Source organism: Oncorhynchus mykiss, chromosome 27 (genome assembly GCF_057628025.1).
Source record: "Oncorhynchus mykiss isolate SJ-2025 chromosome 27, ASM5762802v1, whole genome shotgun sequence".
NCBI lineage: Eukaryota > Metazoa > Chordata > Actinopteri > Salmoniformes > Salmonidae > Oncorhynchus > Oncorhynchus mykiss.
The window spans coordinates 24,707,473-24,722,694 of record NC_143048.1 but is presented as its reverse complement, the minus strand read 5'-3'; positions in this window follow the sequence as shown (position 1 = coordinate 24,722,694).

Here is a 15,222-nt window from a genome sequence, read left to right as displayed (position 1 = left end):
TTCTCTGCTGCCAATGACTGGAATGAACTACAAAAATCTCTGAGACTGGGAACACTTATCTCCCTCACTAGCTTTAAGCACCAGCTGTCAGAGCAGCTCACAGATTACTGCACCTGTACATAGCCCATCTATAATTTAGCCCAAACAACTACCTCTTTCCCTACTGTATTTATTTTATTTATTTTGCTCCTTTGCACCCCATTATTTGTATTTATACGTTGCACAATCTTCCACTGCAAATCTACCATTCCAGTGTTTTACTTGCTATATTGTATTTACTTTGCCACCATGGACTTTTTTTTTGCCTTTACCTCCCTCATCTCACCTCATTTGCTCAAATCGTATATAGACTTGTTTCTACTGCATTATTGACTGTATGTTTGTTTTACTCCATGTGTAACTCTGTGTTGTTTTATGTGTCGAACTGCTTTGCTTTATCTTGGCTAGGTCGCAATTGTAAATGAGAAATTGTTCTCAACTTGCCTACCTGGTTAAATAAAGGTGAAGTTAAAAAAACTTGCTAGATAACGTTAATTTGTCCTATTTAGCTAGCTTGCTGTTGCTAGCTAATTTGTCCTGGGATATAAACATTGAGTTGTTATTTTACCTGAAATGCCTCTACTTCGACAATTAATCCACACATGAAACGGTCAACTGAATCGATTCTAGTCATCTCTCCTCCTTCCAGGCTTTTTCATCTTTGAACTTATATGGTGATCGCAGAGCTCTTGGCGTCGCAGACGCTCCTCAGAGCATCCCCAGCAGCGCCCTCAGAGCATGCCCAGACCAGCTGGCTGGTGTGTTTACGGATATATTCAATCAATCCTTATCCCAGTCTGCTGTTCCCACATGCTTCAAGAGGGACACCATTGTTCCTGTTCCCAAGAAAGCTGGGTCTCGACCCCGCCCTGTGCAACTGGGTACTGGACTTCCTGACGGGCCGCCGCCAGGTGGTGAGGGTAGGTAACAACATCTTCACCCCTCTGATCCTCAACACTGAGGCCCCACAAGGGTGCGTTCTGAGCCCTCTCCTGTACTCCCTGTTCACCCACGACTGCGTGGCCATGCACGCTTCCAACTCAATCATCAAGTTTGCGGACGACACTACAGTGGTAGGCTTGATTACCAACAACGACGAGACGGCATACAGGGAGGAGGTGAGGGCCCTCGGAGTGTGGTGTCAGGAAAATAACCTCACACTCAACGTCAACAAAACAAAGGAGATGATTGTGGACTTCAGGAAACAGCAGAGGGAGCACCCCCCTATCGACATCGACGGAACAGTTGTGGACAGGGTAGTAAGTTTTAAGTTCCTCGGCGTACACATCACGGACAAACTGAATTGGTCTACCCACACAGACAGCGTCGTGACGAAGGCGCAGCAGCGCCTCTTCAACCTAAGGAGGCTGAAGAAATTCGGCTTGTCACCAAAAGCACTCACAAACTTCTACAGATGCACAATCAAGAGCATCCTGTCGGGCTGTATCACCGCCTGGTACGGCAACTGTTCCACCCACAACCGTAAGGCTCTCCAGAGGGTAGTGAGGTCCGCACACCGCATCACCAGGGGCAAACTACCTGCCTTCCAGGACACCCACACCACCCGATGTCACAGGAAGGCCAAAAAGATCATCAAGGACAACAACCACCCGAGCCACTGCCTGTTCACCCCTCTGTCATCCAGAAGGTGAGGTCAGTACAGGTGCATCAAAGCAGGGACCGAGAGACTGAAAAACAGCTTCTATCTCAAGGCCATCAGACTGTTAAACAGCCACCACTAACATTGAGTGGCTGCTGCCAACACACTGACTCAACTCCAGCCACTTTAATAATGGGAATTGATGGAAATTGACGTAAAAATATATCACTAGCCACTTTAAACAATGCTACTTAATATAATATTTACATACCCTACATTACTCATCTCATATGTATATGTATATACTGTACTCTATATCATCTACTGCATCTTTATGTAATACATGTATCACTAGCCACTTTAAACTATGTCACTTTGTTTACATACCCTACATTACTCATCTCATATGTATATACTGTACTCGATACCATCTACTGCATCTTGCCTATGCCGTTCTGTGCCATCACTCATTCATATATCTTTATATACATATTCTTTATCCCTTTACACTTGTGTGTATAAGGTAGTAGTTGTGAAATTGTTAGGTTAGATTACTTGTTGGTTATTACTGCATTGTCGGAACTAGAAGCACAAGCATTTCGCTACATTTGCATTAACATCTGCTAACCATGTGTATGTGACAAAAACGTTTGATTTGATTTGGCGCGCGCGAGCAGTGTGGGTGCAATAATTGAATAACATGGATTTCTACATTTATTTTGCGACCCTCGCGCACGCGACGTGTCTGGTCTGGTCAACATGTTAGTCTAATACAGTGACAAATAAAATAATGAGATGCAACAATTCAAGTTGTTTCTGTCAATGACGTATTTCTTTTGATGCGAGCCAAAATCAAAACGTACTTCTCTTCACAGATTAGTTCACTCAGTTAAATTCACCGCTGATTGTCTATTATTTTACACGTTTTTTTATCAAGGGAGGCCAAATGCTCTCTGGCTTCCCTTGCGTTCAATGCTATGGGCGGTAACAATGTCATACTCTTTATAACCAGACAGCATCAGATAGATGGCCTACACGTAGAGGCCCAGGGGGTTGCGGTTTCGCTCGCTCTGATGCTTTCTCAGGTGAGATACATTCAGCCTCTTGGCAATTGAATGAAAATTATGAAAATAGAGATGCAAACATTTCTTTTTTTTGCCGATTTATTGGGGAAGCCTGGCTTCCCATGGCACCCATGAATACACGCCACTGATGGTTGGCCTAAGGGGCAGAGCAGAACAGCAGAGAACGTAAGCCCTGTGACATTTGAATCTGGGGGATTTGTGTGACTTAAGCCCCAGGGCCTGTTACTAGTAGAAATACCAGTTTTGTTTTTCTACAACGGTCGTGTGGAAGAGAGGAGCCAGAGTGTGTTTGGTTTTAAAGATGGCCCTGGCCAGGCTGATGTTATCTCTTTCTCTCTGACAACCCCTGGGCGCTGAATAACAACATGATGGCCAGGACCTTCATGCTCTGACTGCCCTGGGCGCTGAATAACAACATGATGACCAGTACCTTCATGGTCTGACTGCCCTGGGCGCTGAATAACAACATGATGGCCAGGACCTTCATGCTCTGACTGCCCTGGGCGCTGAATAACAACATGATGGCCAGGACCTTCATGCTCTGACAACCCCTGGGTGCTGAATAACAACATGATGGCCAGGACCTTCATGCTCTGACTGCCCTGGACAGTGATTAACAACATGATGACCAGTACCTTCGTGCTCTGACTGCCCTGGGCGCTGAATAACAACATGATGACCAGTACCTTCATGCTCTGACTACCCTTTTACAACCTACGAGAACACAATTTGGAGGGCCTCTTTCACACCTCTGCTCCAAACAAACTAAGATTAGCATGGCAATGAATATCGTTTGCAAAACAAATGCGCCACTGACTCATGCGGAGAGCCCATGACAAAGCATTGCTATATGGCCTAAAAGAGGCTGTTCAGCAGGTGATGTGCACATAATGTGTGTGTACAGCAAATGTTCTGTGTGGTGATATATTAATGTTTAAGAGTAAACACAAACTGCAGGTTACACTTTTAAACTAAGCATCATAAGCCTGGAGATATACTTTGATGAACATTGTTTGTGTTATTCTCGAAAACCTGGGAATTTATTAGAGTGCAGTGCCTCCTAGCACAAACATATTTTGAGATCCTAAGCCACATATTTTAACCCCCCCTGATGAAGAACTGTGTGTGATGTCAGCAGACAGAGCTAAGATCCTATTGACTTGAATGAATCATCTTGCCTTTCGGTTATTGATTCATCGTAGAAAAAAATTGTTGAAGCTGCAGTTCATTAAATCCTGAATGTGGTGCTTATTTTGGAAATCAAGATGGCATTAATCTTGTTAAGTGCTTGCTGCGGATTTTAATTACCTTTGGTAGGAAAGGTTTCGGTGCAGGAACAAATAGGGGGGGGGGGGTTCTAAGTAATTCAGCACTGGACTGAGCAAGCCCCTGTGTCCCTGCTCTGGTGCCTTCTCACTCATCACACCCTCCACTGCCTCCCTCAATGGCCTATTTGAAACTATTTCACTTTGGGCCTAATTTTTATACTTTGTTGCATTTATTTCATGTGTAGGTTATCTAACTGTCCCATTCAAACCTAACCTGCTCTAGTGAAACATAGTCTTTATGATATTGATGACCTGTCTCTGAAAAAGTAGCAGGTAACAGTAAAGCCCATCTTGGCAATATTTCCCTCCCCATAGCAATACCTTTGATAATCCTTGTGATGGTATAGTGGTTTTGAAGCAGCATATGTAAACGTTTGATATCTAGGCCTATTGTAGGAATCCAGACAATATAAGACATCTGAAAATAATAAATGAATTTACATGTAGCCTGTAGTCACATAAAGTCTTGTCTGTAAGTATTATACATGGGTAAATGGTTTATTTTATTTGATGCTCTTTTTAAACTGTTATTTTGTGCAATCTTGTTTCATCTCACACTGGGGAGTTTCATTCATAGGGAAATATGTTCTGATTTTAAAATAGCTGACAAGGAAATGGAATCCAATATATTCTCCCGATTATGATTATTTAAGGATGTTTGCTGTATGAAAACAACTTGAATCTATCAATTCCAACATCTAACATTGTGATGTTTTTCCCAAAGTAAATTAAATCTATTTGAACACTCTTTAAATTCTCTGACTCAGGTCTTGGTAAATGTGTTGAAGAGTGTGGTACTACTGTGAATAGATTTTTACCCATGGGGATCAGATTCCTATGCTATACAACAGCAGAGGCCCATGGCCAGCACCATGATAATGACTTAAAGTGCTCAAACTGATACATTGTGTGCCTGCCACCCAATACTTTACATCAATATAATGGAGGATCAGATGTAGTCTTCAAGGCCAAATTGAAAGGGCTCCATGTTCTCCACACGTCGAAAATCGCACCAACGGCACAACAGACTACAGTAACAAAACAGTCTTGTGTTAGTGGATGGCTACACATGGATGTATGATGAATTATGTACAATGATGTCTGCACTGGTAGACAATTAGCATTTCATCGGCAATCTATTGAGATTCCAAATAGTGTGGTTCGACTTCTTACTCCTCAATAAATGAAACTGTTGCAGATCGACTCAGCATAACCAAACTGATGTGTGAGAGGCAAACTTAGACAATTATGACATTTCAGAGGCAATTCAGAGGAAGATTAATTTCATCAAGCTTGAGAGGCCAATTTATTATGTGCACAATAAATCGGTTCATCCAAATGGTCTCGTGTATTTTGCCTGTGTTTTTGTTTTGTCACATAATGTTATACGGCCTGCAACAAGGCACTGCTGATTTAACCTTCTGAGAATGCTAAGGTGATGAGTGAAAATGACAAACACTATCTGTAACACAACTTGAAGGGGGTTTGCACTTGCATTCATAACACATGAACAATTCATGTCACCATAATATTGCCTTTTATTATGGAACTCTAAATGTATTGTTGTTTCATTATCTTAGATCACTGGAAACGACCCTGCATTGCACAATTTCCGTCTTGCTATGAACAAACATTCAAATGACAAAGAATACACAAATCCCTCTGACATCATTCAGGTCTGTGTGCAAGCTGGAAGGAACAGTTAATGGATGGATCCACCATGCCCCCACCATGCATGCCATCTGCTTCCTATTGCAATGGTTCTTTACTTGAGGAACAACTGTTTTTGTGGACCATGTCCATGGCCACATCCAACAACACCAAAATGTACAAAATAAAGAGAGGTACTGGAAATATCGAAATTGAAAAATGGAGAGAAGAGAATCGAAAAGGAGCATGAAATGAAAGCTTGTGGAGCTCTCAAAGAGGTATTGTCAGATTTCAAGGTGTGTCTGTTACATTGAGGCATGCTTGCTTTCCAAACTGTCTTCTCTTCCGTGAAAATAGACCAGAAGCTTATTGTCCTTCTTATTATCTGTCGGCACGGCAGCACAATGCTGCTTCGGTACATGAGGGAGTCAGAGGTGAGGGTTAATACCATTATTCATTGATGCCATCCACTATTCTCACCCAGAGAATCTGCTGGACTGATAATGAGTGGGTTGGCCCATCTCTGATGACAAAAAAAACATTGATATAGAGGAAGTCTCTTTTCCATCTCTACTCAGAGTAAGTGAAGGAGGTGGAAGTGGAGGTGGAACTACATAGCAGGCTATGTTTAGCTGTATCATAGCACTCTCAATTAACAATAATTATCTTTCAGTTTTAAAGATTCCACTTTTAAAAAATGATCTTCATTTATACAGGTGTTTCTTATTGCGATAAAATACATTTTTCAAGAGAGACCTGGTCCAACAGCAGCAGAGGGAACAAAGTTTCATACAAAACAACTTACATACACTAACACAACATTGAACAAAACTATAGACACACATACAGTACAACAATTACATATGTTAATAGCGTATTTACTAACTGCTACAATGTGCCTTCCATGCCCCAGGCCACAACAGCAGTGCTAGCTCAGGAAATTAGCTCCAGTAAACCTCTTGTAACTGGTTGATTTCCCTTGTTGGTACTGCAGCTTCTTGCGATGACGAACTCACTGAGTTCTAGTATTACTCGGACTGTGTCTGGCTCGTACTCCTGGCTCCATGAAGCCTTCTGGCACTTTCTCTCCGTTTTAACAGAGCAGGGCTCTAATCCCGCCAGCACCGGCCCCATTCCACCACAAGGTCAGAGGTCAGGCCTCCAGCCTTCCCACAATCTCCCGAGCCGGTACCCACTTTCTATTCAAAGATGAAACCTCATGTCCAGAGTTCTGTTTTTGACAATGAGGCATTTGTAAGCCAGTCCATCATGTCTCTACAGCCATGACTATCCACTACAATCAAACACATGAGCATGCACACACATGTACGCACAAGCCCACTCACACATACCAAAATACACACACACCCACATACCCCAACCATGTAAACAAAATGAAACAGAAAGTGGAAGATATAGGCCTCAAATTCTCCAAAACACTTGACTGTACAGTATAAAACATTAAAATAATACACTGAGGTTCATTAGATCTTCTAAAAATAATCTCACACTATTTTACTTAATCCACCTGAGTTTGAAAGGATCATACTGCCCTTTCTCTCTCTTCTTAGATACAATATTGATTAACTAATTAAAGAACAGATTATTTCTCTCTGCACCTTCTCTCTTTGTGCGTCATCAAAAGATTAGCCAAACCCATTGAATGTTTAATGTGGAATTTTCCAGAACACACCTTCATCCCATTATTCATTCATTTTAATTTCATTACCATGAAACAAGGAAACCCTTTTTAATTGTTCTACTCCCACCACCACAGCTCAGTGGAGAATGAAAAGGTTGAAACATTCTGGATGTTTCCACTCTCAGAGAAAAAGAGACACCAATTAGAAGTCTCTGACGGCTGCTGTCCAGTGCTTCAGGGAAAAGACGGACTGACACCTACAGAAGGAAGCCGCACAGTCAGGTTCTGTTTATGTTGACCATTTAATCCTTCATAACCCATGTAACCAAATGAGCCACGCTGAATATATTCATGACTACTTTTGTTGTTTGGCAACCCAGCCACAAGTACACAACCACAACAACAACTACAGCAAAACAAATGAGACGAGGCCACACCCCTCTCTTAAATTACGTCTCCCAGCAGACCATCTCACATAAGGCCCTCAGAAAGTGAGAGAAAACATGTCAGAAAGGGTATAAATCTTTAATCAAATGGTGGTGATGTGCCTTGCCTCCAGCACTCACAGGAAAATGCGGGTTGAAGGATGATGCAGAGAGCTCAGATATTTCTCCCTATTTTCAGGGATGTGTCATGGGAAAGGTTTATTTGTGTTTTGGGCTTCCAGCTCCTCAGCTCCCACAGGGATCTCATCTTTCCACTGCATTCTAAACAGGGTGGAGAACAGTTGGTAGACACGCACATTTTTAAATAATTTTACTCCCCAGTTAACGATCTGAAACACACATCAATCTCTCTGATGCCTTTCAGAAACATCTTGACAGAGAGTACTTTTACTCAGTTATTTGCAGGTTGCTTTTGTGGTTTTACCATGGGATTTGAGGGATATCACCATCTAAAAATGGTGCTCCCTGAACCTAGAAGCTTTTTGAAAATGCTAAAAAGAAAACACCATACTTCACAAGAACTGAATGGTTATAGAATATTATTTGGTTGGAGAAGCGAGAGTCCGGGTTTACTCCCCTGATGTACCACTAAAATATGGCATTTAGCCACCTGTAGCTAATCCAAGAGGTCTGCTGAAGCTTCACACAATGATAAGATATATCTGGGGCTTAATGGCAGCAGCCTTATTTACTTTAGCTGACTTTACACCCATAGAAAAAAAAGCATGATTCAGCTGTCCCCATAGGATAACCTTTTGAAGAATTCTTCTTGGTTCTATTAAGAACCCTTTTGGGTTCCATGTAGAACCCTCTTTGGAAAGGGTTCTACATGGAACACAAAAGGGTTCTCCTATGGGGCAGCCGAAGAACCCTTTTTGGAACCATTTTTTCACCAATGAAAACCATGCTGTACAGATGTCTAATCTATTGTCTTGAACAATTCTGTCTAACAGGTGGGTGTGTTAAGTAAAATTATGCTTAAGCTTTCATTTATTCATAGAAATATCTTGTTAGATGAACTCATCAAAGGTTAAAAGAAAGACAGACAGAGAGTGGGCGGTGAGAGGCTGTGTGAATGATAAATAAGCGAGAGGTAGTGAGAGTGTGCTCCCGGCATGTGCAACTCACCCCCGCAGGCAGAAGAATGATTGCGAAGAAAATAAGTAATAGCACATGCATTTATTTTTTCACCTGAAATGAGGAGTCAGAAATGAGGTAGGGCACATTAAGCACCTCTATTCTTTCACATTCTATCAGAAGGAGTAATAGGAGTCAGTCTGGGAAAACATGGAGCTGCATTTCAAAGGCTGTGCAAACAACAGGGTCTTGAAAACTACACAGGGCATTGAAAACGAACAGAGCATTGACAACAACAAAAAAGAAAGTATTTCGATAGTCCATCTGTAGATGTTCTACAGCAGGGCTTTCCAACCCTGATCCTGGAGAGCGACCGTCCTGTAGGTTTTCACTCCAAATATGTTCCTGGAGAGCTAGTGTCCTGTAGGTTTTCACTCCAAATCTGTTCCTGGAGAGCTAGTGTCCTGTAGGTTTTTGCTACAACCCTGATCTAGTGCACCCGATGCTAATAATTAGCTTGTTGATAGGATGAATCAGGTTTGTTACAAATGGGGTTGGAGTGAAAACCTACTGGAGGGTAGCTCTCCAGGAACATGGTTGGAGAGCCCTGCTCGACAGACTATCTACAGACTATCAGTAACATGTCAACTAACTATGGAGTTACCCTAACCCTAGCTTTAACCCTAACCGTAATCCTTATCCGAACCCTAAACTGAACCCTTAGGAAGCAGTTGTTTATCAACAGTTTGCTGATAGTATGACAATCCGGACTATCCATTAAAGTGTGACCGACAGTATTAACAAATAATGAACAAATACATTAAAACTACAACAGCACAAGGGGAAACAATGAAACTCAGTTACATTTTGTGCTAATGTCTGAGACTGAGTGAGTAGGCCCATATATCATGGATTGGATTGCAGCCATGCACCAGGCAGCATTTCTTACATTTTATCCAAATAATCGTAATATGGCAATTACAATAAATGACAGTTCTGACATTTCAGGACAACCTGAGACCAATCTAAAGAGTCAAGACCATCATTTGAGAAACCCAAAGGAGAAATAGGAAAGTGTTTTTTTGCAGGGGTTTCTGCCTTGCAATTAGCTTCACCACTGCACTTAACTCATTACAATTTGCTCTGCAGGGCTTTGCCTTGAGAGTTGACGCTTGACTGCACTGAGGGGGGATTTCTCCTAACTCTTTAGTGCCGTGCTGTTTGCCAGCGCTTTATGCCTGATCAGCTTGCCAGTTCCGCCTTCATGCCTAATCACTCAAAATACCTGAGTGAGACCAAAAGGGGGGCTTCTTCATTCTTCACCATGGAGGAAATGCAATTACATGGACCCCATCAACTTGGTGGCTGTGCCTGGCAGGTTAAAGTGTCAATGTACACGTATGAGGGTATGGCTAAGCTAAATACACATCTTTGGCCTGTGAATATCTGAGGGTTTGCCCATCTGTCTGTGAGTTTGGGTCATGGTATGCTGTGTACTGCATGCATTATGAAACAGGTTGGTTTAGCCTTGCAGGCCCTCGCCCCAGGCCGTCTGCCACCAGTTTGGGGATGTCTGGCTCCCTCTATGAATTATGAAAGGTAATCCTGCTCCTCAGGTCTCCCAGCGGCCTACACAGGGATTTGGGCACGTTAGCCCATCTCAGCCAGAGTGTCAGAGGGCATTTGTGTTGTGTGAGTGCACCAAGGGTGTCTCTGATAATGCCATGTGGGCGTGGCTGGCCTGCTTCCCCCTACGCCCCCCTGTAGACTGCATTAGTGTTGGGTCAGCAGGGCTAAGTGGGCATGCATTCCTCCAGTAGAATAGATAGGAGACAGGGTGTGGGTACAGAGAGCCAGCCAGCCACACACTCCACACTAATAGTCCCGGTCTCAATTCTCTGCTGATTGCACCACACAACATTTTCACTTCAACCACTCCCCCTCCTGTCCTGCCTACTCCCCTCTCTGCCTCCAAGTCTGTTGACTACTAACTCGGTGATTGCAAAATCAGGGGGTCTGCCATAATATATGCACTGGCTAGACACTGTCAGCACTTTTATCTGTTCTACATATTTCCCTTTTGCTGACAATATAGGTTGTAGGGCATGCACCAGAATATTTTAAAAGGAAACATCTTTTTTGTAAAAGCAATGAGCCATACGTGTTGATAAAACCAAAGCTAAGATTTTACTGTGTACAATTCTGACAGATAAATTCTCAAGAAAATATTGCCTCTACCAAATGGAGGTTGGTGCTCTTCAATGCTCTCCCAGCCCCTCAGCCCCCTCCCTGCCTCAGCCCCTCCCTGCTTTCTGTCTGCCTGGCTATGCATTATTGATGGGGTTTAAATTAAATGTGCCTTTGTTCCATGAGAGACAGACACAAGGCGTGTTCCCCTCATTCACACTCACAGAGTAGTCAAGAGGAGCCTTCTGCCCTCTATCCCAGCATGCATCGGGGGCTTCATCCATCACATTAAGAGGTGTTCACATCAATCATTAACAAGTAGCCCAATGTTGAGAGAATGGTGGACAGCTTGAAAAAGATGTTAAGATGAAGCAGGACAGGGTGATGATGACCTTTCCCATTTCAGAAGATGTATTTAAGACTAAGGAATATATCAAGATGGGAATAGGGGAATTGCTGTGCATAAAAATGTATTTCATAGAGAGACAGGAAGAGATCAATGCTGCTCAGGTTTTTTCTGAAATAAGTAAAAGTCTCAAACCAGACTCAACAGATAAGCCTCACCATCCTTTAAAGGGGGTTTAGTGTAGAGGACTCCTGATGGGTTGTGAATCTGACACTCAAATCCTGTTTCTTGGGCCACCACTTCACCTAGTAATTCCACAGGGGTTTTCTGCACTCTACTCTGCTGTAGGTACCTATCGTTTAATAATATTCTAGTAACCTCTTAAAATATGTGTTAAGAGTTTGTGTACCGGTCAAGAAGACAAACAGGCCTATTCCTCTAAAGTAGTATTACCCTGTCGTTTGGGATTTAATATTATTTCTGTCTTTCTTTGTCTGCTGTACTGTTTGCATAAAGACAAAGCCAGAAACCAAACTCTTGTTGTCTCAAATCCACATACCTGCTGAAAATAGGGAACAATTTGAGGAATTCCAAATCTAAACCAGGTGCTTGGGTCATAAGATTAGAAATCCCCTCTGCGTGACCGTAAACCTTTAGCCTTTTCCTTCTCACACTTCTCCTGGTTAAAACAGAGTCTAGGCTCTGTATCTAAACAGATGCCCACGGCGACCTCCAGAGCTGTTGGTCAGGTTTCTCTTTGAACGAGATGTCAGTCACACACAATGGCACACACACCTCGCGTGTGCACATTCAGTGCCTTTGGAAAGTATTCAGACCCCTTGATTTGTTCCCCGTTTTGTTATGTTACAGCCTTATTCTAAAATTGATTAAATTGTTTTTCCCCTCGTCAATCTACACACAATACACCATAATGACAAAACAAAAACAGGTTTTTAGAAACGTTTGCTAATTTTTCACAAAAAACGGAAATATCACATTTACATAAGTATTCAGACGCTTTACTCAGTACTTTGTTAAAGCACCTTTGGCAGCGACTACAGCCTCGAGTCTTCTTGGGTACGTCACTACAAGCTTGGCACACCTGTATTTTGGGAGTTTCTCCCATTCTTCTCTGCAGATCCTCTCAAACTCTCAAACTCTTCTAGGAAGAGTCTTGGTGGTTCCACACATCTTCCATTTAAGAATGATGGAGGACACTGTGTTATTGGGGACCTTCAACGTTGCAGATATTTTTTGGTACCTTTCCCCAGATCTGTGCCTAGACACAATCCTGTCTCTGAGCTCTACGGACAATTCCTTCGACCTCATGGCTTGGTTTTTTCTGTGACATGCACTGTCAACTGTGGGACCTTTTATAGACAGTTGTGCGCCTTTCCAAATTTACCGCAGGTGGTCTCCAATCAAGTTGTAGTAACATCTCAAAGATGATCAATGGAAACAGGATGCACCAGAGCTCAATTTCGAGTCTCATTGCATTGTCTGTATACTTATGTAAATATGTTTTTTCTGTTTTTATTTTTAATAAATTTGCTAACATTTCTAAAAACCTGTTTTTGTTTTGTCATTGGGGTATTGTGTGTAGATTGCTGAGGATTTTAGAATAAGGCTGTAACGTAACCAAATGTGAAAAAAGTCAAGGGTTCTGAATACTTTCCGAAGGCACTGTATACACACACACACACACACACAAAACAGAATCTTCTTTTCCTCTATTATAAAACTTTCAAACATCTAAATCTGGTGTACTAGTGTCTCTGGGGCCACATCTAATGTGTAATCTAATATATCTTCAGCTGATCATATCTGATCTAAGGGCCATGAATTTTACCTGCCTGGTATCCATGCCAACATGAACACTCTTTTCAAATTTGTAAGAATACAGAGCTCTATGACAGACAGAGACCTTGGCGATGTGTCTGTAACTAAAGAAAGCAAACACAGAGAAGGCTTTGTTAATTTCATAAGGGAAAATTATAGACTAACTCGTCATACGGCTGACCAGAATTACAGCAGGCCAGGTTTGTTGATCCTTCATACATGTCCTGTCTGACCAATTCAAACACAGTGCCATGCAAATGGTTGCTCAGTAATATAATCCCCCAAAGAATGTACAGCTGAATTAGTGTATTATTATCTTTACAGACAGATCAATAGAATAATTTGTCTCACCCCACTGGGCACACACTGGTTGAATCAACGTTGTTGACGTGGAACCCACGTGGAATAGATGTTGAATTGAGGCCTGTGCCTGGTGGGACTACTCTTTATTTACCGCGAGCACAGTGCAGCACATGAGATAGTGATTGTTTCTTGTTTTGAGTGTCTCTATAACCACATAAGATTTCCTATAAAGCTCCCACATTGGCAAAATTGAATCTCAACTGAATGCATGATTTATTTCTATTCTGTACTGTATAGAAAGCAACACAAATCTGTGGAAGGCAAGGCACTGGTTACAGGCAGCTGGTTCCCCCAACAATACTAACAGGCACATACCTAACACAAATCACATCATGAACATGCATTATTGTGTTACTGTAATGGTCATGTGTTCCATCTGGCCTGTCAAGTTAGGCCCAGACAAATACAGTAGCAACAGGATCAGAGCAACCAAACAGAACACAGAGTTCCAAACCAACCACTCCAGACTAGATCCCTCCCGCCAGAGCATTAACATTTTAGAGAGCCCATCTGTAGCTAAAGGTTAATGTCCACGCTATTAGAGAAGCACACGCCTCTCCTTGTTGTTTTAATTCACTTATAAAGAAGCCCTTATAAAGAGAGGGGAGATTTATACCTAACACACAATTACACAAATCATTATGGAGGATACTTACCCAACTGATTTATCCTCTGCTGTTTTAAAATGGGTCATCCTGTCACAGAGTTTGTGATGGCCTACTTAACTGGGTGTGAATTCATAATTAGATAATTTTCTAACAAGGCTGAGGTCAGTTTCTAAACTCCCCCCCCCCCGTTTCAGGCAGATCACTTTTCATAGGGTCACACCACATATTCACCTTGTATTTTTTAGGACACCATTATCAAACAAAGGCAGGCCACTCACTTTACCTGTGAAGAATATGGTGCTAAGATTACTTTAAAAAGAGACATCCCTAGTGAATCATGTTCTAATTTAAAGGTGCTATGGACTGAAATGCCAGCTAAACAATAAAGGCACTCCATACCACTGCATTGCAGACAGCACCTGCTTATCTTTGAGGATTCCTACCTATCACAATATCCTTTGTTAGAGTAAGCGAAGACTCTCCAACATCAACCCTATGCTGAAAAACTGAAAATGGTGGTTAGATACCCCCTAGTGGAAAGATGCTGGAAGAGCAGCACATACTGCTATGAACAGATACATCAAATGTTTACTGTATGATAATGAATAGGCAGTCTGTTTGCACGTTCCATCAAATAGGCTCCTTAACTTCTCACCCAGAGTTGTAACCCTACATTTTTATATTACAAGTTGAATTAGGGTCACTTCCATTTCTTCCCAGTCAATCAATGTGTAATTGGCCATCATTTTCTGTGAGTTTTGAAAGTTTAAATTAACAGAACCTTCAATAATTTTCTGATTTTCACATGAAATAGAACTGACCACAACTCTACAACGAGACAAGGATCTCTGGTTTCGAGTACAGTAGCCTTTGGTCTACAAGCGGCTGTAAAATGAGTAAGAACTAAAGTTGTCCGAACGCTTGAGCTATAATTTGCCATTTACCTTTCACCATTATAATTTGTTTTATATTGTTGTGTTTCAATGAGCCACTAGGCTATAAATAGGAGCTA